Source organism: Athene cunicularia (assembly GCF_003259725.1).
Source record: "Athene cunicularia isolate RWA chromosome Z unlocalized genomic scaffold, athCun1 chrZ_part4, whole genome shotgun sequence".
In the NCBI taxonomy this organism is placed as follows: Eukaryota; Metazoa; Chordata; class Aves; order Strigiformes; family Strigidae; genus Athene; species Athene cunicularia.
The window spans coordinates 4,460,618-4,488,555 of NW_020799145.1; the positions used below are offsets into that span (position 1 = coordinate 4,460,618).

Sequence of the window (27,938 nt, forward strand, 5' to 3'; positions counted from 1 at the left end):
GTTTATAAGGCACCTGGTCTGCTGGTGACAAATGAGACAGGTGGGATGCAGCTGTCCCAGAGGGGGAAAAGGATTCTGGGGCAGGAGTTAGCAGGGCTTACTGACAGGGCTTTAAACTAGATATGATGGGGAAGGGGGAGATAACTGGGCCTGTTAGAAATAAACTCAAGGGAAGCATGTCAAGGCTTGAAGGATGGTAGACTGGTGAGGGCTCTCCCTCTGCCTCTTCATTTGACAGAAAGGATAGATGTTTAGAAATCATGAAAGCACCTGGGAAGGATCTGGTAGGTAATGGGGCCCACATTCACAAAAAAGTGTCAGATTCATTAGTTCATCAAGTGCATCCATAACAATGCCCATAGTATGAGCAACAAACAGAGGGAGCTTGAAGCCATGATGCAGCACGAGAGCTATGACATAGTAGCTATCACAGAAACGTTGTGGGATGCCTCACACAACTGGAGTGCTGCAATCAATGGCTACAAGCTCATCAGGAGGAACAGATAGGGAAGGAGAGGTGGTGGAGTGTCCCTGTATGCTAGAGAACACTATGAGAGCTCAGAAATCAAGTCTAGTGATAACGGGGTTGAGACTGTTTGGATTAGGTTAAGGGCCAATAAAGCAGATCTTGCTGTGGGAGTCTGCTATAGACCTCCCAACCAAAGCAGTGAGGTGGATGAAGCTTTCTATAAACACTTGGGAGAAATCTCATGGTCACTTGCTGTTGTTCTTGTGGGGGACATTAACCTCCTGGGTATCTCCTGGGATCACAACACAGCAGAGAGGGAACAATCCAGGAGGGTCCTGGAATGTGTGGAGGATAAGTTCCTCACACAGCTGGTGAGTGAGCCGACCAGGGAAGGTGGCTCCTGGACCTGCTTCTGTGAACAGGGAAGAGCTTGTGGGGGATGTAAAGGTTGAAGGCTGTCTAGGGTGCAGTGATCATGAGACGATTGAATTTTTGATCCTTGGAGAAACAAGGAGAGGGGTTAATAAAAAGGCTGCCTTAGACTTCCAAAGGGCAAACTTTGACCTGTTCAAAAGACTGACAAAATTCCTTGGGAGGCTGCCCTGAAGGGAATGGGAGTCCAGGCAGGCTGTACATAATTCAGGAGAGAAGTCTTAAAGGCACAGGATCAGGCTGTTCCCGTAATCCAGGAAACAAGCAGTTGGGGAAGGAGACCGGCCTGGCTAAACAGGGACCTTTGGCTGGATCTCAAGAACAAAAGGAGAATCTATGACCTTTGGAAGAGGGGGCAGGTCTCTCATGAAGACTGTAAAGCAATGAAGGGAGATCATTAGGAGAGCTCGAGCTCAACTTGGCTACAGCTGTTAAGGATAATAAAAAATGTTTCTAAAAATTCATTAACAGCAAAAGGACGATTAGGGAAAATCTCCCTCATTTACTGGATGCAGAGGGAAACATGGTAACTAAGGATGAGGAAAAGGCTGAGGTGCTCAACGCCTACTTTGCCTCAGTCTTCAGCAGTGGAACTGGCTGTTCCCTGGACACCCAGCCTCATGAGCTGGGAGATGGGGAGGGGAAGCAGAATGAGGAAATGGTCAGAGACCTGCTGCAACCCTTGGATGCACACAAGTCTGTGGGACCAGATGGGTTACATCCAAGGGTGCTGAAAGAGTTGGCAGATGTGCTTGCCAAGACGCTGTCCATGATTTACCTGAAGTCATGGCTGACTGGGGAGGTCCCACTGGACTGGAGGGTGGCAAATGTGACACCCATCTACAAGAGAGGCAGGAAAGAGGATCCAGAAAACTATAGACCTGTCAGTCTGACCTCGGTGCCAGGGAGGGTCATGGAGCAGGTCATCTTGAGTGCCATGAAAAGTCCTGTAATGGACAACCAGGGGTTCTGGTCTAGTCAGCATGGGTTTATGAAAGGCAGGTCCTGCCTGACAAACCTGATCTCCTTCTATGACAAGATGACCCAATGACTGGACGAGGGAAAAGCTGTGGATATAGTCTACATGGATTTTTGAAAAGCGTTTAACACAGTTAACACAGGATTCTCATAGTAAAACTGGCTGCCCATGGCCTGGATGAGCGAACGGTCTGCTGGGTCAAGCACTGGCTGGATGGACGGTGCCAGGGAGTGGTGGTCAGTGGAGATAAATCCAGCTGGCGGCCGGTCACAAGTGGTGTTCCTCAGGGCTCAGTGTTGGGACCATTTCTGTTCAACATCTTTATTGATGATCTTGGTAAGGACATAGAGTGTATCATCAGTGAGCTCGCAGACACAGATGACAAGTTAAGCGGGAGTGTCGATCTGTATGAGGACAGGGAGGCTCTACAGAGAGACTTGGATAGATTGGATCAATGGGCCAACATCAACGGGATGGGCTTCAACAAGGCCAAGTGCCAGGTCCTGCACTTGGGCCACAACAACCCCCTGCATGGCTACAGGCTGGGGCAGGTGTGGCTGGAGCTGTCTGGGAGAGAAGGATCTGGGGGTTCTCACTGACAAGCACCTGAACATGAGCCAGCAGTGTGCCCGGGTGGCCAAGAAAGCCAACGGCATCCTGGCTAGTATCAGAAATAGTGTGACCAGCAGAAGCAGGGAGGTGACAGTCCCCCTGTGCTCTGCACTGGTGAGGCCACACCTGGAGTGTTGTGTCCAGTTTTGGGCACCTCAATATGAGAGAGATCTCGAGGTGCTGGAGCGAGTGCAGAGTAGGGCAACAATTCTGGTGAAGGGCCTGGAGAACAAATCCTGTGAGGAGCGATTGAAGGAGCTGGGACTGTTCAGTTTGAGGAGGAGAAGTCTGAGGGGAGACCTCATCACTCTCTACTGCTACCTGAAAGGACACTGTAGAGAGGTTGGTGCTGGTCTCTTCTCACAGGTGATTAGTGACAGAACAAGAGGGAATGGCTTTAAACCGAAACAGGGGAGGTTTACACTGGACATTAGGAAAAAAAATCTCACAGAAAGAGTGGTCAGACAGTGGAATAGGCTGCCCAGGGAGGTGGTGGAGTCACCATCCCTGGATGTATTTAAGGGTCGTTTAGATGAGCTGTTGGGGGATATGGTGTAGGGGAGAACTTTGTAGAGTAGGGCTGATGGTTGGACTCGATGATCCCAAGGGTCTTTTCCAACCTGAATGATTCTGTGATTCTATGATTACCATGTGAGGGGTTTCCATGCAGTAAAGATAAAAACCAAGAGTGGAGAAAAAGTCATATTAATTACCATTCCATTAGATTTTACAGATTTTTAGTGGTATAAAGAGTCCCTTTTACAGCACAGTGTGATGCTCAAAAAATCTACATAAGGAAGAAAAGACATGAGGAGGTGTTACAAAGCTATTGCTGGTAGGAATCTCTTTTGTGAAACTATCTTTTGAATCAGCTACTGCCATCAAAAAATACAAACCTAAGAAATCTTCATAGGCAAAGTGCTGAAGGCACCAGCTCCCCCCTCTCATCACTACCATCTTCATGCCAGCATTTCAAATGACAGCAAAGTCCATGAGACATCAGTCCTGTCAGACTCAATCTGTGTCTGTGCAAGCGTATCAGAGCCAACTGCTACATAAAGATTCCACTGCTACCATAAAGATGGAGATGCATGAAATGTACTTTCAAGGAAGAGGCAATTTTGAATTTGCTTCTTCTATACTGCATGAGCTACAAGGGAGCCCTGAGCTATCTCTAAAGACAACTCAGTTGTGGACAAAATTTATCCTTTTATTGATGCACAAACATACTGGCTGGCATGTGAAGGTGAATGGCAGAAATGTGATGGATACAAAGATTTGTGTCCACACCATAAACTGTTCCCTTTAGCAGGGAAGGAAGTGGAGAGGAAACACCACCAATAATAAGGGGAGCAGAGGAGGGGAAAAAAAAATTTACCACAAAGGCGCTTGTTTTACACAACTGCTTTTTAACAGGGTGCTGAAGACTATTTTCAGAGATTCCAAACGCTCCCACCAAACCATTAAATACAGTAATCTAAGGGACTACAAACATTGTTACCTGCTTGGGGAAAAAAGGGAATTTGAAAAATCTCATGATCCTGAGATGTGAATATGCATTTATCCTCTACAAGCTGTCTCCATATGAAGGGATTGATCACAAAATGTGTTGAAGAAAATGTTGAGAGGAAAAAGGAGCTTTTTTTTTTTTTTTAATTAAAAACCCCATTCTGTTCTCTCACTCTAAATGCATGTACAAGCACATACAAGCACTACACTGTCTCTGCCTTGAAGCTGACTATCACTCAGACCATAAAAAGCCAACATCCTCAGTACTTCCTTTATTTGCCACTTCTAAGTGTCATGGCTTTAGCTAGCATCATCAAAACACTAAGGTTTCCAGGAGATCCTTTGCCTGTTGTTCTCTCTTGACCTGCTTATGCCTCCATAGCTAAATTCTAGTATAGTAGGTCAAGTAAACAGAAGCACTTGAATAAAGATGGATAGTGGGTCATTTTTCTTTCAAGTGAATTGAAGATACTGTTTGTGAAGGCTGATAACACTAGAAAGAACCAAGTTAGTAGACAACAATGTGCTATCAAGGTTCTCCACACAAGTCTACCTCAGCTTTATCAACAAAAAAAACATACTTTCAGCCAGTGACCCTCTTACTGACAACTGTAGCAACCTTGAGACTGATAATCATCTGGTATCAAGATGTATACTTGGCTTATTTGTGAAAACTAACATGGCGATGCAATTCTTTACAAGAACTAAATGCAATTATCAAACAAGCATTAACTATCAAATCAAGCTACATTCATTCCAAATAAAATTATCATCTAAAGCAGTATTAATTCTTAAATGAAGTAGTCTCTTCTCTTTTCTTTTTCCTCCTGACAAACTCCTTGCTATATCCGGAGTGTGGTAGCAGAGAGAGTGAAAACACAAACAGCATTTGCAACACCAGGTTATACTAGCCTCTCCCCAGAGGGACAACATTTGTCTCGCAGAATGAATTTGGAGTGAGTTACTCTCTTAGCAGCCCCTGTTACTACATTCACACTATACCAGTGCAGAAAGATGGTGCTTCTCCTTGGTAGAATACAGAGAGATGAACAGTTATTAAAAAAAAACCTCTTTGTGAAGCTTTAATGAAAGCTGGTTTCATTTTAGGATAAGTACTACGTAACTGCAGTATTAAATAATAAAAAAGGACTCTTACAACATCTCTGAAAAAAATACCTATGAATATTATCTGCCACAACAGCTATTTTGGTACCTTTCCCCAGATAAACAAATTGCTAATACAACAGTAAAAACCAAATGATGGCATTAGCACATATGTAAGTAAGAGACAGATTTCTCCTCATTAGTGTTATCTATCAATAAGATCAGTAAACGTGGAGATGTCCAGCCCCACACTGTTCAATGAAGACACAAAACAATTTTCCACAGATGGGACAGATGATAGCATCTGGGCACAGGCATATGTACTAATTATCCTCAAAAGGATCAACTGGGTGAATGAATGACTGAACACTGAACTACTTGCCTTCAGTCTATTTAGTACCGAAAATATTCTTTTAGGTGTTAACACAGTACTCAGGAGGAGACTGTACATGCTCCAAGGCAGTTAAAGTTATAGAAAATGCTTACCTGGAGCCAAATTTTAAATCCAAAAAGAAAAAAAAAAAGTAAATACTGATTTTATTTTGCTGCTTGCTTTTCCATGCTGCATGTGCATGTAAATGCTTGATAACCCAACCCAGACATTTAGCATAGCAGGGTAGAGCTCTAAGAAGAGACATGAACACAGACAAAAAAGAAGTCATAGCAGAGGTATGGAGTCACATCGAAAAACCCAGTACCTTAGTAGCTTATAAAATTTTGGAATATAGGAATGTGAGGATAATGACAGTGAATTTGTGTACCTTCACAAACTGATTTCGTACTTCAACTTTTCTAAAGTTTGAGTTGTTCAGAGCTAGGATTTTAGTTCACAGCCACTGCTGCTCTGCCACAAGGACTTATGGGAAAACAACTGGATACAGTTTACATTTTTTTAAAAACAGCATTTCTCTAGGAACAAGTAGTAGGCAAAGATTGAAACCGAAGTCTGTGTTGACATTCTGTTTCTACACTTCATTCATCACACCCACAATCTTAAATTACATCCATTCCCTAGCCACAGATGTCTAATACCATACATATACAAGTGAAAAGATAAAATAAAAAATTAAAATTGAAACATTACTACAACCAAGTCAAGGAATAAGTGCCTATACTTCACATCTTTGCATATAAACCAAGATCCCTCCTTAAAGAAGAAAATAAACAGATTTCAGAGACAAATCTTGGCTACAAAAACCTGACTGACAGCTGAATCATTAGTAGAAAGAATGGGAGAAAATGCATAAAATTAATGCACATAAGCTGTTTAACCAAAATCAATTCAGAAATACCTCTGGGTAGAACAATATCTTTTAAATGGAATTAAATGTATTTTCCAAAGCAATGGAAACTATCAGAAGTTCTACATATAGCTTGCTCTTTTATTGATTAAAGATCATAAAAGCTTTCAGATTTGACCTGCTGGAGGAGTTCCATGCTTTGTTCTGGTATTATTCTTAAAAAAGCCAAAATGCAAACACATGATTAAGGAAATTTATAAGATAGATGTGTTGTGTTCCAAAACTTAGTCTTATCAGTCCCTGGATAACAATACACCTTAATGCTCCTTCATCATTCCTGAATTTCTCTATTACAGTTATTCCAACATGAGCGAGCACCCACCGCGGGTTTCTGATCTCAGGCAAGTCTTTGAACTATATCACTATAAAAGCACCACTGAGTTGCAGTGATAGGTGAAATTTTGCTTATATTAAACAACTTAATATATTCAATCTGATTCTACATTGTAATTTTGTTTAGGACTTCAGCAAAGATTCTTGTTACCATGCAAAACAGAAAATAGATTTTCAATAATCAAATAAATAAAGGAAATAGATAAATGACATCAGTTTAGTGAATAAATTAATTCAATTACAGTAAAATACATTAAAAATCATATCACAGGGTTGTTTTTCTCATGTAGAAAGTTGTTAAAGAATTCACCTTTTTTAATTTACAGAAATACTGGTGTTCATGTGTAATTTTAAACCATACACAGAAAACCCTGCCTAGTCTGTTCTTTAGACAGCTTCACTCACATTCTATCATGAACTAAAATACCAATTTCTAAGTTGTCACATTTCTCAGTGCTTACAAACTTCCACCATCTTAGCGACTTCTGCAGATTATAAGAATTTTTCTTATTCACAGTGCAAGAACAATTCACTAAAGCATTCTGCATTCTTAACTCCATGCCTCCCAAATAATGAATACAGAAAAAATATTGTGCTGGTAATGGCTGAATTGCTGAGATGAAAGTAGTCTTCCTGGAGGAGGAAAACATACAATGTTATCTGTCAATGCATATTAAAGCAATACATTGTTGAGAATCTATACTAAGAATTTAAACACTGTTACAGATCCACGGATAACAGGTTAAGTGGTGTGGCGGACGCACCCACCCAATGAAAAGAGGGCTTCTTGGCTGCTGAAGTGTAACAGCTATTGATTGTCCTTGTTCTCAGGGCTTTAAGGCAGTTGGGGCTTTTGGCTAACGGGAACGGCTACTGATCATATATCAGATTTGGCTGGGTATAATGGTGTCCCTCGGAGCACCCATTTTAAGCTTGTCCCCTGGAGCATCACACTGAGATTGAGGACTCTCCCCTCGGGTTGGGACACTGCCCAAGGAAACTCTTTGAGGTTACTTGGGTTGGGACGTTGCCCTGAGAATTTCCTTGAGGTTGACAGTCCTCATTTGTTAGGTTAATGATAGAGCATTTTGGGTTGCTGTTAAATCCCAGGAAGTGGTGTTGTTTTGTTCTGTGACAGAGTGTTCTGGGTGTCATTAAACTATAAGAAGTTGTTCTGTTGTCCTCTCACAGGTATTTGAACCTGCTGTTGAATGGTTGTAGAGGGTGAGTTAATTGTGTTAATAAATTTTTAAATTTTGGTGGCTGTTTATTTGAGAGCCTCTGTAACAAGTGCACAAATGAAACATCTTCTATTAAGACTGACTTCTTGCCTGAAAAATGCAGTCTCTGCCAAACATCCAGTCTTGACTCCTGTCACCTAAGAATCCTGTAAATTACTTAGCTACAGTTACCCTGAAATAGTCCAGCTCCAACTTTGCACATCTGAGAAACCAAACTCTATTCTGACTCTTTAAAAATAAAAAAAAAAAAAAAAAAAAAAAAAAAAAAGAGGAAGACAGGAAGGAAGGAAGGAAGGAAAAAAAAAAATAGCAGCTAAAGAAAAGAATCTAAAAAAGTATCTCAACTAATCTCTAATCTGTGTTATTATACTCTTTCACCAATTAGAGAAGAGAAACAGTGAAATCCACAAAAAGGTTTGTAGATTATCTTTTTTTCTGCATTTAGAAAAGGTAAACACCAGCCTAGAAAATAGCAAATCTTACTTGTCTCAACAAGCCTCTGCTCAGTCCTGGTGAGGCTGCAGCCTCAATACTGTGTTCAACTTTGGGACCCTCACTGCAAAAAATACATTGAGGTGCTGGAGCATGTCCAAAGAAGAGCAACAAAGCTGGTGAATCATCTCGAGAACAAGTCTGTGAGGGACAGCTGCATGAACTGGAATTGTTTAGTATGGAGGAAAGGAGGCTGAGGGGAGACCTTATTGCTCTCTACAGCTACCTGGAAGGAGGCTATAGCAAAGTGGGTGTCAGTCTCTCCTCCCAAGTAACAAGTGACAGGAAAAGAGAAAAGGGCCTCAAGTTGTGCTAAGGGAGATTTAGATTGGGTATTATGAAAAACATCTTCACTGAAATGGTTGTTAAGCATTGGAACAGGCCACCAGGGAAGTAGTTGAGCCACCATCCCTGAAAGTATTTAAAAGATGTTTAGATGCAGCACTTAGGGACATCCTTTAGTGGTGGACTTGGCAGTCCTAGGCTTATGGTTGGACTCAATGATCTTGAAGGTCTTTTCCAACATAAATGATTCTACAGTTCTATGATTCTATGAATTGTTTGCCTCCAAAGTCTGGTTTAAGGACAAATATAATGACTATTTTAATGCAACAATATTTACTGACTTATTTTTGCCTTTGTCTTTTGTCTCAAAAAAATGAAAGAGCAAATCACCTGTACTAGGCTGTTTGCCACAGACAGTTTGTTAAGAGTCTTCTTTTGTTGTCTTTTGCATTATTTGAACAACACTGGAGCTGTGTGGCTACCACCTTTTAGGATAAGCTAAACCTATGAGCATGTGAGCCACATAGAAAAAGTTTATAAAGCCATTGGGCCATATACCACATACTCATCAGACACTTCCGGGAAAAGGGGTTTCAAAAGCAGCTTTCAAGGAGTCCTACAGGAAAGTACAACATCTAAGGCAAACAGATAGACTGCATGATGAACAGCTGAATTCTGGGACCAGTTACCATCAAGAGACAGTGGCTTACTCCCTCACAGAGCTAGGTATTTGGATGACGTAGCAGTGATACTGATCCTACAGCTTTACTACTATACACACGACATACGCTTGCCAACACTGCTCGTATCTAAAGAGCCACCTGTGTTTCAGAAAGATGTTGCCTCTTCTGTGTCTTTTTGTCATGGAAATTGTGAAGCATTCAGGTTGGGCCTTGCCTTTAGGATCAGGTGTGGTTGAAGCATACTGGCTACTGCAGATACTAAAAAAAATCTAGAAATATATTTGCAAGTCTGGAGCTAAAAGGTCAAATCTGACTTCAACATTGCAAGACATCTTTTCTCTATTACATTACTCTGCAATTTCTTCCTTTATGACTTTTCTTTTTCCTTTTCACTTTATAGTTTTGTTTCAATACTATCCAATATACTTGTTGCCTAATCAGATTGAAGCATGACTGACTGAGACAGTGAATTTGCAGTACACACAGGACAGTAATCCAGCTGCAGCTAGTTTAGCCTGACTGCACTTTATTATAATGTTGCTGATGGCAATACAATCGTATTAGAGGAAGAGATGGAGAGCTGAAATGGTTATTTTTCAAAAGTAGCTGGCATTATAAAATGATTTGATAATAAAGTACAAAAACTTCCTGAAGCAATAAAAGCACTGTGCATTTCCCATACTAAGATATGGCGTAAGAACACACAGTTGTCCACAGTTTCTATTTCAGAAAAAAACGATAAGAACTACAAAATAATTTTGTAACACACAATACTTTTTATTACACTCAAAGAAAAAGTAACACTAATGTTATGGACTCAGAAAAAGAGTTAAAAGTCAACAAAAGAGTACAGATATTTTTTTTGTTGGAAGCTTCCTCATTAAGGAAAGTACCACTTGATATACTTCTAGATACGGAACTGCTGACAAGACAGTTTTCATACCTAGTAAAATTGTAAAATCAGCAGCAGGGCCAGACAGCACGGCTCAAAATGTGTTTTGCTTTACAGACCACATTAAAACTACAGTTTTGTCTGTTATTAGTAGAAAGGAGTGTCACTTCAAGTGGCACTTCAGGTGTATCATAGAACCTATACCTCATACCCCTTCAAATGAAAAGTGAAAATCAGAAAGGTTATAACTCCATAGTTTTCTTGTATTTGATTTGGTGAAAGCAAACTGAGAACAACAAAAGATTTCCATTGTAAAACCTGCTACTATTTTAAGAATCTGATTGTGGAGAGCATTAATCAGTACAAAAGTACTCACTTTTCATTTCTAAGGTTAAGATTTTCTCTGTACTTTGAAGTGGTGCAGCTTCTATACACTGAGTCTTGACTTACATTATTTTATTTTGTCTAGGGAATTTGGCACTCAAATGTCTTAGCTACGAGAATGTGATAACAAAAAGAAATCCCTCTTAGACCTGTGGTTCATCCTCTTACAACTCTGTTACAGACTGCTAGAATAGACTAAAATATATTATGTATAGCCCATATATTCTTCACTGGTTTTATATCCTTCTCAGGAAACATTTCAGCAAGTACTTTTCAAATCCAAGTCCTTTGACAGCTGCCCAAGCACCTGTTTTTTTGGAGCTGATACTAACTGAAACTAACTGTGACTACTCTTTTCCAAACATGCTGACCTTAGCAACAAGGTGATAATTTCTAATATCAAGTAGAATATTGCAATATTGCATACTGACACTGTGTAATCTTCACCTTCTTTCTCAGTTTCTTTTGGTAGTTCTCAGTCAGAAAGTGGGAATATATGCTACGTACCTAAATGAACGCTATTTTCATAAAAGGTATGAGAAAGCACAAATTTGAACTGTACTGTATACAGCTATGGAAATACTGCTGTAACATAGATACCAATAGCACATTGTGACATGGACAGGGTATGCATGTTCACAGCAATATTACAGAGGAACAACAGTTGTTTTCCTCACCACATACTGGAGTAGTTCCATCCTGCTACAGTACTTCCTACAAACTATTGGTTTATATACATACTCAGTCATCTTTCTCACTAGTTACGAAGAAGACACATTTTCTGAAACAGGCAATTTGCTGTATCTTCCTTCTTAAATTAGCAAGAAAAATCCAAGAAAATATTATTATGAAAGATTAAACTGGTGAAATTACCAAACTTCATACACCGGTGATAGTGTGTCTTCTAAATGAACAGTCAAAAGGCATTTAGAAACTGGACTGAAGGTAGGAAACATAGGAGAGGTTATTGTCCTGATTATATTTGTCAGCTTTTATAAAAAAATGCATAGCTGAGAAAACACAAAAGATGGGGTTTTAGATTAGAGGTTTCTGCCTTTCAGAGTTTCAGTCTTTGATAAGAAAGAATAAAAAATACAGATACAAACCAAAGCTTTAACAACCAGCAAAGTACAACATCTGCACAGTAAGAAAGTTTAAGGACATCCATTTGTGTGCACATACACAATCACAAAAAGGACACTATGGCAGAATTCAAGAGACAACCTATCTGCCTTTCAGACACACACCTCACATGCCAAAACTTCCAGAACTTTTTCTCTCTGCTTTCTGCTTTTTCATTTCTAGCTGGAAAGTAGTAGTCTGTAAACATAATGCTATGATATTCAAACTAAAGAAAGATCCTAATCTGCAACTATACACTTCTATTTAGCCAGAACTAATATTAGGAGTTCATGTAGATAGATATCCAAAAGCTTTTAGAATTTTCCCCTGATGGTTTGTATCAGATAACAAAGTACAAAATACCATATGCTGTGATCACAAAAGCCAATATCCTCTAACAGTACACAGTAACTTTAAGTCTTCAGAGAATCACAATAAAATATTTCAAAACTTTCAAAGACTCAGTTTACATTAATTCTCTCATTAGAACATGAATTGAAACTATTTATAATACTTGGAAGAAACGTGCTGTGTGGATTTCTCTGTATTAGTACCATCAGCTTCCATGTTATCACAACACTGCTTCCCAAACACAGGCAGATAAAAGTTATTGTGGTCCTTCTCCTGAAAGATGCCACCCACGTGACAGAGATACCAAAATTCTACACAAAGCACTACCTCAACAGCCACAATGTTATGGCTGCCAGTCTTTTGAGGAAACGCCAAAGTTGTGCACACTATGCTACAGAAGAGGGCTGTAAATGACAGCACTTACTCAGGATTCAACCATTCCTGCTGGAGTGCTAGCATGTTCTACAGAGATAAAATATCAATGGAAAACTTTAGAGGGAGCTGCAAATGATGATACTTTAGAAATGATTGTTTTAAAAAGCCTCATAACCTAGAAAGACAATTCTTTTGGCTTCCTTTACTCATAGTACATTGTTTTACCTAAGAATCTGCCTAGACGCAGGAAAGCTTCTTTATTTAATTCTAAATGAGTGCATTCTGCTTATTTGTACTGATGACAAAGTATCTATTTGTTCAATTTATCTAAAACCTAGAAGATAAGTCTGAAGTTCTACATGGAACACTGCAATACACCTTGTGGGAGTTTCATCTTTCACAAGAGAAACGCTTGAGCAACTAATCATAACCCAGTAAAGTTTCTGCAGCATTGTAACTGCTGTGTCTCTGGACATGTGTGGTGTCCCTGGAGTATTGTTCTGGATTGATTAGCATCTTTATAATGAAATGCTCAATTACAGCTTTGAAATAGGTAATTATAAAGGGAGTGTGTACTTTCCAGTTAGGGATTTTGTTTTGATTTTTTTTTTTTTTTTTTTTTTTTTTTTTTTTTAATTATCAGTGCATGAAAGGCAGCTGTAGAAGTTCTGACTGCACTGTCACCTCTTTGGAAAGAAACTGTTTTGTTGCTCTCACTGTGCATAAGCTAAATTGAATTTCTAGTTATGACTGGTATGGGAGTTTTATTTTCAACTGTCAGGGTGTGCAGTCAGCTGTAACCAATTTTTTAGTATTTTGAAAAGCCTCATTTGAAGTATACAGTTGTGAATGACTTAGGGACCTTGTAGTTAGTCAACAGAAAACTTTCCAACAGAAAAGTTTTCAAAACACTTTTCAGCTGTACTTCTCTGGTGTAAAAGAACAAAGTGTAAAGAAAGCTACGCAGTATGAATTTTCATCACAACTGTAGCAGCATATGTAAAAAGGGCAAGCAATTTGGGGGGCATGTCTGAGTTTGGGCTAATGTTTCACACACTTTTCTGTATATTACTGTATTTTGAAGACAGCTGCATCATCTGAATGTTGTTAAAACCAATTTCTGCCAAGAAAAGCGACTCATTTTTCCTGAGGGTTAACAGCAACTGAGGGCGTGGGGAAAGTGGTTTTAATTTCAAGGGTCAGAAGTCAGGAGAAAAAACCTATAAATATTTCCTTTCCTTTGTACTCTGCATGCTGCATCATGCCATCAATTTTAAAAGAGGTTTCCTACTGAAGAAACTCATTCAGCTGTTGAGAAGATGTGTTAGTTTGCATTGCTTCTTCACCTCAGGTGCTACAAGAGACATTATTGATGGGACAATTATGTACATTTTTAATTTATTTTTTAAATTAGGATAACAAAACCAAGTCGATTAAGTGAAAAAATATAAGGATGTATCCCTAGCATTCTCTAACCCCTTGATATCCCGAACCAGATTTCCCTATCCCTAATCTCTGTCCTATTATAGATATATCATTGCTGCCAGTACAAGGTTAAATATACTTGTATAAACAGATACACACACAGGTCACAGGTTAAAAGACAGGGAAGAAAAAAAGTATATATCATCTTTCTGACTTAAGCAGAATAGAGAATTCAAAACGGTGAACTTGTTCAGCTACCTGTAGATGAGTCTATGATGCATTTTGATGTTTACAGTGTGTATACTCTTACCTTAGCCTACGTTAGAAATATTCCATCACATCATTGTCTGGTTACCAGCACTGTGGAATCCAGGACTACGTCCACAAATCATGTGACTATTGCCTCTTTATTTTTTAAAGACTCTGGAACCAAAAGTGAAAAATTTGCTTCAAGCAAATCTTATTCTCTAGTCAGCTCCTTTAAATAAATGTGAATTAGTTAAATAAATGTGAATCACTATTTTTACATTTTAACAAATTTACCTCTTCTTTTTTCATGTGTTTCTTTTTTCTTTTTAGCATATTTAGAAAGCCCAGAATATAGGAAGTCATGTCACAACTACTGTACTACCACAGAGACACTTCCACATCAAACAGTTTTATTTGAAATGTCATAACAGAAGTCTCAATTTCCACTCCAAACTTCCACAAATCTTTGTGCCAGAGACTGCTTGTGATCTAGGACAAAGCCGTATACTCATTTATTGAAATACTGAAACTTACAATGAATTTTGGTGATGGCTTGAATTTAGAGTCCACTCTATGCCTTGTCTGATTCAGGAATGTATTGGAATGTATTAGTGTAATCTATTTGTTCATTTTTTGTTTAATCAATTTGTTAATTTTTATCTATAAATCTGCCTTTCTGCAGTCAAGATCTCAAATAAGCACATCTATTCGGTAGTCCAAACAGCCATCTGATTTGCAATTGAATTTATTATCCAGCAACAGATAAATGCTAACTGAAATGCAAGCCTTTCTCAAATGAGTTCAAACAAATGTTCTGCTGTCTGATTTTTTCCAAACCTCTCCCAGCAGGTGGAGAGAAGACTTCCGGAGTTTCTTGGGGAAAAAAAAAAAAAAAAAAAAAAAATGCTCATACCCAGTCCTCACACTAAGAATCAATTTGTATAACTAATCTAGATCACTGCACAGAATTGCCACTGGAATAAATCTACAAATGTGGAATTTCATTCACAAACTCATTAGAGTAAGTTTAAAGTAATTCATCATGATCAAACTGATTATGCTAATGCCTACAATCCTCTCACCTAGAAACTGTTGGTATACAGTAGTATTACTTACATTCCTAGTTTCTGAAAATTATTTAAATTACTTCAACAACTCTATCATAATTTCAATGGCCTACAACTGTTTTATTAGAGGTACAGTTAAAAAATAATTTAAACTTTTAACTACATAATTATTGCAGTGACACTCAATGGTTCTCAACATTTCCACACAGTGATACCCAAGAGGCCATAAATACTGAAATCTCTTGGAAATCAGGCACATTTAAAAACATGTAAAAAAGAAGGAATGAAGGACTGTGAACTTATGTTGGACATAATGTCTACATTAGAGTAAAATACCAGCATACAGAACAGGTATGCTGCTTTTCTGTAGAAATATCCAACTACACACATGTACAATGGTGGCTACTCCTGTGACATCACTTTGTAGTTAATCTGTGGAAGTAACGTGAATTACAGTTTATTAATGGATCTTCAATAAACCAAATCATGAGCAAATGCTACGTGCATAAATACTCTCCTGAAAGGGATTTTTCCTGACTCAATATATCACAGACATGATATTGAACACTGATCCTAACTAAATCTAAGACAGCCAATATTCTACTTAGTTACAGCAAGGCCAGTAAACATCAAAACAAGCCATAATGTTTGAACAGCTGAAGGTAAACAGATTGATCCCTCCACTGCCTCATAGGAGGTGAGTTCTTTAGGTCCTGAGTTCTTCCCAATAAAAAAAGCCATCACCTTTAAGCAGACAATGGCATGGGGACATCATATTAAGCACTAAAACACTACAGTCACTTCCTTTGAAAATGGATCTGTAAGAGACTTCTTATTTCCCCCACCTGAAAACATTTGCACATCTACTCTGCAATGGAAGATCAGTCTTTACCACACCAATACACAACACATCTATACTGCAAGAAATAGGAATTACCAGACTAATGATCAGTCAGACTTTTGACAACAGAACCTATTTGACTGACTTCTGCTTTTTTTCCTAACATTCTTGCAGTCCTTTTAATATTAAAAAAAAAAAAAAAAGAGAGAGACATCTACTAGCAAGACTTTCTCCTGTCATGGTGCAGGCACACAAATCCAGTCAGCTCTTCTAATAAATGGGAACCAAAAAGGCAACTTTATCTTTTACTTAAGGTGATTTCAGCATGTCTCTTTCAAGCCAGAGAAGAAATCAGAATTTTTATTGATGCCTAGTGTATGTATGTGGAGAGCCTGTATTTTTACAGAAAGATATATTAACTTATGTAAGATATATTTATATAGATATGTAGATATATTTACTTAAGACATCCTTCAATCATCAGAATAAAATTAAAAAACAGCTGCAGGAAAGGCATTTGTTTCAGGGTCAAAACCTTTTAGATTGCTTAGTCACAGTAAAATCGCTGGTTTATTATTCAACTTACTTGAAGTGTGAATGACAGACCACGACGCAGATTGCTCTGATGAAGAGCTCACTCCGTCTCAGAGAAATTATACACAGTTTACAATATTCATTGCCCCAGCCTGACATGATGAAGAACGTAGACATAAAGCTAAATTTAAAAGATACAGTACATGTCTTTCAAACAAGGAAAATTGCAGTGGACTGAATCAGGTAAATACTACCTCTTACTCATTGGACCTGCTTTTTTTTGCAGTTCTTTCTGGAGGATTCTCCACAGTGCTTCTACTACATTCGTGTTCCAGAGAATTTAAATAGTGTGTTGAATTTTTTTCAGCAGCCTGTGATATGACAGCAGGTGGGATATACAAAAAGTAGAAGTGATGTGTATATGAACAGAAATGTTTATTTACATTATACTTAACAATTATCCTAAAAATGTAACCGTGAAAAAATAAAGTGTATAAGTACTTATTGTTGTATAATAAATACATGTAAGAAAAACTATTACATACACATTATACATTTTATATATAATAAATTTATTGTTTATCATATATATTTATGATATAAAATTAACTAAATACATTAGCACCTTGCAGTTTTACATAAGCATTTTTAGGATAATTATTAAGTATGTTGTGTAGGAATCCTGAGAGACCTCCATTTGATAAAGGCTGTACTCTCAGCTTATAACACTTATGATCCTTCCCGAATTTTTATGCTTCTTTCTACAGGTATGTAAAAGAACACAGGTTCCTTAGCCCGTGAAATATATATACTTAGACACGTTCCCTTTCTTAACACCTATTTTCTTTGCAACTAAAGCAGGAAAAGACTCCAAAACCATGCAAGTGACCTAAGATCATGTAAACATTCTCTTTCTAATTGGTAAGAGGAAACACGATTAATTTTAACTTTTTCAGTGGACTATATTGTAAGAAATAGGTACTACTACCACTTGTTAAAAAAAAAAAAAAAAAAAAAAAAAATCATTTGAAATGCCTGGAATGGCAGCAGAAGTTCTACACCTGTCTTTCATTCTGTACAGGTCAGTATTCAGCTAACAGATCTTAGACAATGTAGGTCTGTAAGAAGCAGAAATTAATTCCTAGATTCCTAGTATTACTAATTATAATAATTTATGAGGAAAGTATTGAAATAGTAATAAAATTGTTAAAGGATCTCAGCCTATCAGATAAATTTCAATACATTTGTGCATTTTTCTGATTTTATTATTTGCTGAAGCTGTAACACTGCAGTAGGAATAACCTGGAGTAAATATCAATGCCTTGGAAATAAATTAGGCTATGAAGAACACAGGTTCACTCTAACAAACATAAATCATAGAAATAAAAGAAAGATGGTCTCTTAAGACTTTATCTTGCTTAGCATTAAAGGCCAAAACAGTTAGCATCATTAGTTAGCATTGCTCCCCAAAATCCAAACTCATACTGTAATGTCAAGGACAGAAAAATTGAAATAATTAAAACTTGAAATAATATTGCATTTTGTCAGTATTCTGATGGTAACATGAGCGCATTAGCAAGGAAAACACCAGTTTAATGACCATGTGATATAATGAAAAAAAATGTGAAGAACAGAATGTGAAACACTACCATTATTTGAAAATTCAATGGCTATTCATGGAACTTACTTTAAACATATGTTTTGTTGATATTTATTTTTAAATATTAGTCTGCACAAAACTCAGAAAAATCAGGAGAAAAAACACCAAAGTGTGGCAAATACATACAAGCTTGTCTTTTTTCAGCAAATAAAACTAGCAGTCTACATTTCATAAAGAATAAAATGAAATGAGTTGCAAGATGAGTACTTCCAATTGTCTATTCTAGAACAACACTTTGTTTATCATGAAGCATGATCTCCAGGATTAAATAAATCATACAAGATTTCAATGGTTATCACACACTGGCTTCAGTTTATCTATATTCTGACAAATATAGATAATAAAATTCTGAATGCAAAATCCAGCTCTAAAATTAAAGCACAAAATTAAGATGGCTGGCCAACTTCCACCTTTTGTTCTGCAACTACAGAAGAAACATGGTCCCCCAAATCCCCAGTAAATGCAGTCTTTTGGCCGATCCTAAATCATACATACTTCCACTACTCTTTGATACTGTAAAAACTACACTATTTAGAACAGATTTTTAAGAAGAATATGACAATATAACGGGCATCAGAAAACAAATTGTATTTCATTAGAAACCATTATTTAAAATTATGTTTTCATATTAATTTGACAGTAAATTCTAAAAATTTAATCTGTAGTTACTGAACTGAACTTGCAGTTCACACCATTTGTTTGTGCCTGTTACAGAATTGATTCTTTATCTACTGTTGCCAATTACTTTCACAAGCAGAAGGCAGATTCTTATAGGCTTTGCTTTCTATTTCTTTCAATAAATCACTTAGTCATATGATATAATTTATTATGACAGTTTTTCCTGATCTCAGAAAAGAAACAGTTATCATACACACCAGTGTCAAAACCTGGATTAGCAGTAAGAACAAACAGCTGAGCACAAAGATGCTACTGAAACAGGACTTTATTATACAAAGTCCTTTGTTACAGTTAGCAAGACTAAGTTTTTCAAATTTGCTGTTAGCCAGGACTTTCAGTTGCTGATCTTCAAGCTTAGACAAAGCATTAAAAAGTATCTAATGACCTTCTGTATTCCAGAAATGTGTCTTAATTGCTTAAAAAAAATCTAATATTGACACATAGTTATGGCACAGTTGATGACACTGAGATTATGGGAAAAAAGGTATGAAGGAAGGCATATATAAACCTTTGATATAGCTGGACAAGCAAAATGGCACACTTAAAAAAAATCGTTTAAAAAGGCTATATGAAATTTCTGAAAGTATGGTTTTCTGGATTGGCTACTACTACATTAATAATGTTGTTTTTTTTTTTCAGGCAGATAGAGATTTTCCTACACTAAAGTATAATTACAGAAAAACTACACATCAGTTTGTTATAGCATGAAAAGTTCTTTAATCCCCTCTTTGATTTTGTCTTCATTCCACACAACTTTGATACTTAAAAATCTCTTGATTCAATATGTAACAGTTCTTTATTAATACAGAATATTTTCATGCCATAGTCCTCTAACTATATTACAGAAATGTTTCTTAAACATCAGACTTCTCCTTGAGGGAAAAGCTGACATGTGCACTTATTTATAAGTTTGTTAAGCAAAAAAATGCCATTCCTTTCTTTGCTCCTCTCAGAACCTGCAGCATGGTCAGCTACCAAGTCAGAAAACTGCCAAAGAAACTTATCAGACGATCTTCATTACTTTTTAAACAGAAAGGTATTATGAAGAGATCATCCCTAGAGATTAATTTTCTCGGGACTGAAAAGTGGAAATAAAAGCAAAGGTAACATCTTTAGTCTTTTCTCCAAGGAAAGCTGGAACACATCACACATGCACAGACCTAATGCTGTGTGAGACCTATCATGTAAAGCCCAAGCACAGTGTTTTTATGTTAGAAGTACCTTACCAGCACCAAGTGTCAAACTTTCTTGCTTTGTGACAGCTACAAAATACTTATGTAAATCCTAAAATTAATGATCAGGACATTAGAGGTGTCTCATTTGCACTTACAAATGAGTCAACACAAAATAAGAATTTCACCTCTTATTTCTCTTGACGAAAGGCTGCTTAAACATGATACATGCATTCTTTGACTTTTTCTAGCAATTTGCCTTATTTTATATACTATGTACAGTATTGTTTGATAACTGTTTGATAGAAAATTTTGATTCATTCGTCTGGTAAATACCACTAAGATATCTTGATCCTATTTTACTCAGAAGAAGACCTCAGCCTAATGGGTAATTAACTGACTGTGTAATGTTTGTAAGAGAGGCTAGACGTTGTACTAACTTTTGCACTCATCTAGTGCAAAACCTTAGGTAGATACAACCTTAGCTGAGTGGAAGCCAGAAGTAAACTCACAGAGTAAAAAGCACTACACTGTGCTTTGCTACACATGTTTCAAAACATATTTTACACAAAAAGAAACAAGTTGAAAAAGAAACCAGCAAGACTCAATTAAATGGTATTTTTTCCTGCTGGTAGAGTATGGTGAGCTAGAAAATAAGGTAAAATCTTGGCTTTTCAACCAGGAAACTACACACAGATCAAGAGAATTTCTCCTCTGACCGCTGCCAGTTTCTCAGAATTATAGCAAATGGAAGGTTGAGTCAGAACAGGTATTTCTGAAACGCCTTGCTAGTTCCAAATCATGAGGCTATACAAGGTCAGTCAAGCAGTTCCAGGATCCCCTACAGAAACACTGGCAGTAACAGTAATACTATCTTCTGAAAAACAAATTAAAAAAACAAACAAATAAACGAATAAATAAATAAATAAATAAACAACAAACACCACACACACACACACACAAACACCTGTATCATTCATTTCAATAAAAAGTTGGGGGTCCTCGGGAAGCCTAATCTTCTAAAACTTGGTACTGCAGGTGGCTGGCACTTCTCCCTTTTTGCACAGTAATACAAATCATATTATTTCTAAAATAGCATTTCTTTAGCCTTCTATGACATAGTTTGCATAATTAAGGAGAATAATGATCTACACACCTTGATAATACTGAATATCTCTTTAAGAAACAGCTGTGTCACAGTATCAAGACTGTTTCTTACATTTCATTTAAACCCTCCTTGTTTCATCACCTTTTCCCCTTCACTGTACAATGAAAACTTTTTCTCATTAGTGTTCAGAGTGCAGCCTTTTTTCCTTATTGAAAATAGACAAAGTTGTTATATTTTATCATTTTGGCAACCATACAATCCCCTCCTTGCGTGCTCACAGAATCCTTATTCAAACTGTTGCAAAACAACCCAAATTCATATCTAAACTAAAAGGCCAAGAAATGTAAGGTATTGGAACGTGGCAAATCACCATGACCTAACGGTGAAAGAGCAGAATCAAGATCCTTCACTAATGTTACTACTGCCAGCCACAACTTCAGTCAACCCTCCTATACCATTCCAATATTTTATGTCCCAGACAATTTTAAGAGTTCTTAAATATTCTTTTTCCTCTCATCTTGAATATATGAGAACACACACACAAATAGCCTGGATTTGGAGGTACAAATTGAGTATCATTCAATGCCAATGAAAGCTTCTTTGGACTGCAAAACAGCTGAAATATTTCAGTCACAAACTAACACATCACCTACTGAAATTTAAGAGCAAGAGTACTGTCACTCATTTAAGCAAAAGTATTGGTGCCATAAAGTTAAACAGGTATCAAAATATTTTGTTCCCTTAGCAGCACTCTAACAGTCTAATCACCGTGAAACCAAGGGAATCTTTTGTATATGCAGTAGTGGTTTAAAAGGACAACCCACAAACACATATAAATGGGCATATATTTTACAAATATGAGGCCTAGTTCTTCAACACAATATTGCTTACTTTGCAGCACTAACTAATCTTTCAGAGAAGAAAATACTTGCAGAACTTTTCAGTAGATTTTCGAGGATGGACCTTGGTCTTCCTTTTCAAAACAAAATATGCTTCTTTATTGTAATGTGTTTTGATGCTAGTACTATCTGACAGGCTTCTAAAATCTTTTTTTTTTTTTTTTTCTGTATGCTGTCATGTTTGAAAAGCATGTGTGCTTTTCATGTACGTTTTCAGTCTGCATGTTTCATCTCCTGAAGTTTGCACTTCTCATCCACATTTCTGTTGTGAACATTTTTAGAAATCTTTCTGGCATTTATATCTAAGTATGTACTGACACAATAAAAACCTCAAAGGTGCCTGCCCTAAGAATGCAATGATGTAATTAGTTTTCACAATCTATATAAAATCCTATCATTCTGCATTCAGACCATGTCTTCCTTAAACTTACATTGATTCTAGCAGTAGCTGAACATGAGTGACACAGAAAAATATTGTCTCTTCGGAGATGTAAAGCATAAGTTTGCATACTAGGTTTGCAGTGTTAAGCAGTAAGTTGCTGATAAAGGTGGTTAATTGTGGCTAGCTCACAGAATGTACTTTAAGGTGAAATTTACATCATGAATTGGGAGAACGACATTATTTAGTGTCAGTAAAAAAAGAGCAACTTCTGTCTAAACAGAAGGATTCACTCTAGCTTGCTTTTCCTTTGACTTCAAACAACTGGTTCTTCTGGCTAGGGAGAGCATTTCCAAACCACTATAGCAATGCCTGGTGGTGCCAAGTCCCACAAGAATCTACAAATCCTTTTGTTGAATCTTCTGAAGGCAGTTTGTATAAAAGCATTGCCATGTTAATCAATTATGTTATCATTCACAGGTTCAAAAAACTGCTGTCCATAAATATACACTTCTAAACATATTTATGGACACCTAGCACCTATCTACAACCCTTGTAAAATAAAAATATATAAACTGATTCATAATGATTTGTTTCTTCAGATTACATTATGCTTCAATGACTAAGAACACTATTCATCTGAAACTTAAGTGACAGCAGAAGATTGAGTTTGCATGATTTAAGTAAGAGTTCTTCTTCAACTATGACTGAAAAACTGTAGGAAAAGAGTTCCCAGGAAATAGATACAAGATTTATTTAATTTTTTTAATAAAACAAACAACAAATCAACTTATTCAGAGGCACAGTTATTTATTCTAATTATTTAAATAAGTTATTGGGTTTAAAATTGTGAACTGTGCTTTTTTCAATTAGACATCTACTTAGACTGAGACAGTAAGCACAGTGATGAATGCATGAAGCAAGAGAACTGTCAGTTCACACAACAGAATAGCAAAAATGTCAGAAATACAAATTCAAAGAGCAATTGTTAAAATACCTGAAATATTTCATTATCACTAATGTCAGAGTTTTTAGTGTTGTATGCAGCTGATAATGAGTGTTTAAGGCATAAACCCGTCTAAATTCCTGGTTGCTCATTACCTAATATAGTGTTGGTATGGGTCAGCATAAGTCATTCCAGAATGCATAAGGACTCTCTATCGTATTTGTAATTGTTCCTTTAGTATCCCACAGCCCCAGTAATACAGAGTAGTTTGTCAAGCATCCCTCTACTTCAGCCTGTACAAAGGTTGCCACAAACAATGAACCATACGTAAATGTTTCAGCATCCTTCCCAGTCAGCAGTGCACATTCAGAGCACTGTATTTATTAGTGCTTTACCTTCAAATGAAGCTAAATGTTAACATCCACATTCTCTGTATTCCTTTTAACTGCTGCTACAGTGGGATCCATTTTTACTCTTGGCAACCATCTTAGAAAAGAAAAGCTGCTAAAGGATGAAGAAATGAAACTGTAAGATCTCATCCTCTGTAGTAATACTGGAAATACTGCCATTTGGGGAATAAAACATCAATGGCAGTGATTTCCAAACGAAGATGAGCCCTTCCTAACCTTCAGAAAATAAATTTAAGCTATTATTGTAGCCTTTTCGTTGGGACTGCAGGGTATGATCAAGTAAGGCACTGCTCTTCACCCACACGCAATGTAAACCACAACTCCTGAGCCAGCGTTATGCACACGCACCATTCACAGTGGGTGTTCTGCTTTATGTCTCTTCCTTTTCAACTAGATGAAGTTAGCTCTCTGCCGCAGAGTGTATAACACTCACTGAACACTGACCCCGATGGATGACAGGATGTCCCTGACATCCCTAACAGGGAATGGAGCCTCACAGGACACTGGGCGCAGCTGACCAGGCCTGGGGAGGGGGTTGCACAGATGCAGGGCCACCCCTGCCGGAGGACAGCCAACCCCTGGGCTGGCTCCACCACAGACAAAACCAACCCACCCTGTGCCAGAAATGAAGAGCTTGTGGTGCTTCTGCAAAAGCACATGTTGGAAAGGGCAGTAACACCCAGGGAAAGAGAGACACTGAAGAAAAGAGGAGAGGCATAAACTGGGGCAGACATGATGAGACACCATGATGGGGAAGGTGAGAGAGACACCATGGCAGGAGGGTTGATGGAAAAAAAGGAACAAGAGGAGAGTCTGAGCCTGGTCTACAACAAAGTGATGCCCAAGCAGGGCTGGGGCAAACTGATACCCAAGCAGGACTGGAGGAAGGAGATGTCTGAGAAAGGCTGAACCTAGGATATGCTCAAGCTGGGAGAGAGACACAGGAGGAAGGTACACCTTTGAGGGGATAGCAGCCCATAGAGGAGCCCATGATGCAGCAGCTGAGCAAAAAACAAGGGACAAAACAAAGGACAAAAAGAAAATGCTAGGCATTGACCCCAGCCTCCTGTGCCACCTGTCACTTTGCCAAATGCATGGACTATAAGGTGCAGAGAGGGGACTGGCAGACAAAAAGGATGGGTGAGAGGGGTGTCTGGAGAGGAGCTGAGGTTCATTTGTCTGTTTGTTTTATTGCTTATCTTTGTGTCTCAATACCAGAGTCAATGGTACATCAATGGGCAATTAACTAAATTCTATGAAATTTCACGACTCAAGACTATTTTGTTGCCGGCAATGCATACTCATTTAAATTTCCTTGTGCAGAAGTATCTCCAAGCACTATTACCGTCTATGCCTCATGGATGGGTCTGGGGTTTTACTCTATATTTCTTAGTCTACAGTTAACCATGTTGAGAAAAACCACCACTCTGACATACACAGGCTCACCCTGTATCAGGACTGTAACAGTGAGCACCCTTGATGCTCTCATAGTCACATGCTTCTGCCTCCACTAATTCTCCCCCGACCTTCAGATTTAATTACAGATTTAAAAAAACAGGTTTGAGACATAATTCTGGCCACGTTTTTAATGTACCACAGAAATCTGGGAAAACAACTTGTCCAGCTTAGGGGTGATTATATGCAGACACTGGTTATTTTTTGTTCCAATTACATACAAAATAGAGGTGTCTGACATAACCATATGCCAACATTTCTCTGTTAGTGACAAAAAGATCAAGCAGGTGGATCCTGCAGTCATAAATGTAAAGAGAACCCAGAACATGTCCCTCCATTAGACACAGCCAAAAATCTCAACCAAAAATACTTGGTGCGAACATTGCAAACCATAACTGGAAACACCTGCATTTAATCAAATTCTAATATTATTTTCTTTCTAAAAGCATAAATCTAATATAGTACTGATAATGAGTAGAAGTTTCAGTATTGCCTGGGAAATATCCAGATCATCTCAGCACATAATTGGCCCAGGTGATTAGGATACCAAGAAATTTTATTTTTTTTCCCCTTGAAAGCTGAAATATCCTTTTATTTCTTTTAAAAACTGTAGTATGTGAAGCCAAAGGATCAAGTAATTTAAAATGTAAACCTTTGGCTGTTCTTTGGATCTAAGCACAGTATCTGCAAGTGCTGAAGAAGCTAGGAAGAGTAACATAATAAAAGAAAAATTCATTCTAGATCCAAGAGAAAGCATTCTGTAAAGATCAATAAAACCCAGCCCCATATAATGTTAGAATTTCTCTGTGCTGTGGTGTACATAATTCATGCTTGATTTATAAAACCTCTGTGCGGTTAAATTTACTTATTAACATTTCCTGAAGTAATATGAATTTTAACATTCTAATTTAAAAATTCTAATTTTAGTATTAATAAAAAAACCACAAAACTTCAAGATAACACTGAGTGCACTAAGTGAATGAATAAAAAATAAAAAATAATTATCTTTAGTAACCAGTATACACAGCTGCCAGAAACTAATGTAGATGTGACAGCATATAAAATGTGAAATGCCAGTAAACTGTGTCAATTGTTCTGGTATCTTTTTTTACTGCTGCTTTAGGGTATCACTGAACAGATTATTTTGGTAACCTTCGTCCATATACCATAAGTGTACACATCTTGCCCAGCTAAAAAGCCTTCCAGGAATTACTAATTTGTGAATGAACCCTTCTGTGTCCAACTGCAGTTATGGCTACTAATGAAAGGCAATGGACTTGGACATTAAGGTATTTGCTTTTTATTTTAAAAAATAATTTCATAAAATTTTTAGATGCTTGGAGTATATGGAAAGCCTTTTGCTAAACTGTTTTATTCAAAGGCCTGTAATGAAAAAGTACGAATCACCAGTCTCAACATTTTGACACACGTTTTAAGACAAGTGGAGCTTTCTGGTACAATTAAAAGCATAAGTTACTTCAAGGCACACTCTTATTTCCAAGGTAAATGTGAGAACACTTACTTCCAAATGTATGATAACCTAAGTGAAAAAAGGTTCAGAGACTATGCTTTAACACTCACCTGGGACTAAATCTGTGCACCCAGTTATTGTCATCCTCAGGATAGTTGTTTGAATAGTATATACTGATATACCAACCACAATGCACCTATTTCTGAATCACTTAAGACCTTGCTTGAAGACAAGACAATACTATTCAGACTGAATGCAAAGCACCACTGTTTTTGGGGAAAAAAAAAAAAAAAAAGAATGCAAGCATACTAAAGGGAAAAAAAAAAAAGAAAATGTAATAAAAAATTAGATTACAAGTATGAAAACACAGTGTTGTTTTCAAATGCCACTCCCTTTTTTGTGTGTGTCAAGTGATATAAAGAAGGATGCTACAGTTATCCAAGTATAATAAATACTGAAGGTAGTAACTTCAATCAAATGAACCACAGTATATTGTTTGGATTTGGTCTCATTACACTGGGAGGAATGGTTATGTACTGATGATACAGATAACATAAATTTTAACTCTCTTTAAAAGTATATAGACAACTTTGGCATATCAATTTTAAGACTTTCTAAAGGTATGTAGACAACTTTGGCACTGTCCTGCACACAAGCAAACCATTTCCCACTGTAAGAGTTTTAGGGCTCACTCTGCACCCTCACATCAGTGTCACTGTGGCTGGAAATGAGTAAACAACAGCACAATTTTTAGATGTCAAAGGAAAACAGACTGAACAGCTGAGAAATAAAAAAATCAATAAAATATAATTAATACAATTTAGACTATGTTAATAATTTTTTCCTGCTGTGACACACCACTCAACCCTCTCATGGGAATCTTTCATTTTGGAGACATTACCAGTTTTTAACACTTGGCAGAATTATTAAATCAGCTTCATCGGATTTCTACATAGTACAAGGCTTGGTATTTCAACTAGTATTTCAGTATCAAGACAGTAACTCCTATTTCAGATGTACAGGTTTTTTATAAAAACACAGAGTTTTGACAGAATGGCTTTACATAATTAATACTCCCCC

General features: G+C 37.3%; 1 protein-coding gene across 39 annotated transcripts in view; it reads right to left on the reverse strand.

The window, feature by feature from the left end:
- The window catches only part of PTPRD (protein tyrosine phosphatase, receptor type D), a 468,274-nt gene that overhangs the window by 289,649 nt on the left and 150,687 nt on the right, over positions 1-27,938 (reverse strand). For 33 of the 39 annotated variants that reach the window (XM_026866833.1, XM_026866866.1, XM_026866862.1 and 30 more), the window contains exon 1: positions 14-25. The exons of the other annotated variants lie outside the window; for them this stretch is intronic. The gene's annotated coding sequence lies outside the window, so the exon portion shown is untranslated. Of the gene's footprint in view, positions 1-13; positions 26-27,938 lie in introns of those variants that run through there. 39 annotated transcript variants of the gene reach the window in all.